Source organism: Ailuropoda melanoleuca, unplaced genomic scaffold (genome assembly GCF_002007445.2).
Source record: "Ailuropoda melanoleuca isolate Jingjing unplaced genomic scaffold, ASM200744v2 unplaced-scaffold65967, whole genome shotgun sequence".
NCBI lineage: Eukaryota > Metazoa > Chordata > Mammalia > Carnivora > Ursidae > Ailuropoda > Ailuropoda melanoleuca.
The window spans coordinates 1-1,280 of NW_023240466.1; the positions used below are offsets into that span (position 1 = coordinate 1).

General features: G+C 49.6%; 1 long non-coding RNA gene across 1 annotated transcript; it reads right to left on the reverse strand.

Moving 5' to 3' along the window:
* Positions 1–6: 6 nt before the first annotated feature.
* LOC117800202 lies at positions 7–1,274 on the reverse strand. Its single transcript, XR_004623072.1, has 3 exons — positions 1,062–1,274; positions 576–922; positions 7–476 (listed from the first exon to the last, which is right to left on the reverse strand). It is a non-coding gene; the product is annotated as an uncharacterized LOC117800202 (long non-coding RNA).
* Positions 1,275–1,280: the final 6 nt, after the last annotated feature.

Sequence of the window (1,280 nt, forward strand, 5' to 3'; positions counted from 1 at the left end):
CCCAAAACCTTTATTTTGTGCTCTCTTCCCCTCTAATAAGGAACCTGCATGTCTTTGCCCCACACATGTCCGTGCTCCCTGCCCTGCGGGGGGTCATGGAGTCGGGCCCTCTGTCAGACATTCATAGATCTTGGTGACTATCTCCAACTTGCGCTCCAGCTCCCGGGCATCCTGTCTCAGCTCCTCAGCTGACTCTGCCTTTGCCCCCTCCTTCAAGTGCCTTGAGTCTTTCACAAGGTTGTACACATCCATTGCAAGATAGGTACCTGGGGTGGCCGCACCCATGATCCGGGCTCCTTTGGTCACTGCCAGAGCACTACCTCTAAAAGCTTTTATCACCTGGCTGCCACTTCGAACTGAGACACTCTGAGCTGTCATGACGCACCTGGCATCATCTGCTAGGCGAGGTTTGACTCTGACGACCTTGATGTCACGAACATTCTATGCAATGTTTTGTAGGGCTTGAACGAATTTACCTGTTGAGGAAAAAAAAATTGGGGTATATTGTCATGCAGAAGCCTTGTCAAAATCGATTGATGTCAGGTGACTGGCTTGGGCTATTGTGGACAACTCACTTGAGTATTCCACGATGCTGGTAGACACTTGGGTCACAGCAGCTGCGGTTCCCACCCTTGCTCCAGTTGCCGAGAGTGTCAGACTGGCACCTCCTGTTACAGGGGCCAGACCCAGACCAAGGAGGGTCAGGAGGCCAGATGCAACTCCAGCAGAGCCGGCTACCATGTTGGAGATGGTGCAGTTCTTGTGTACCCTGTCAACATCATCTGCGAGCACACGGAGTTTTCTTATACGCTCCTCAAGATCCAGTTTCACCTGGGGAAACACTCAAAAGACCCTCCCTAGACAGCTTGACATTGGCTCTTTCCAGCTGTCCAGACCTTCACGGACTGCATCCGCCTCTTCCCTGTAACAGTGAGGGTCAAGTGATTAAGAAAAGCTGATCTGTAAAGTGGGCTTCATTCCATCGATCCTACATAAACCACAGAACATTTACTGTAAATCAAATGGAAAAGAATTTTACAAATGTGAAGACTTTTTCTTACAAAGTTAAACACACTCTGTACACTGCTCATGCTCCGTCACACACGGTCCATCGGGGAATAATTCAGTCCATGTCAACTTAAGAAGCTCTTGAGTGGTGGGTACTGGAAGAAGATGATTTGCAGTCAAGGACAGGTCCACACAGTCAGGACCACAGTGTTTGTAGCCTGCGAACTCTGTAGATGAACAAAGGGAAGTGGGGTTGGAGCAGAAAACCTTCA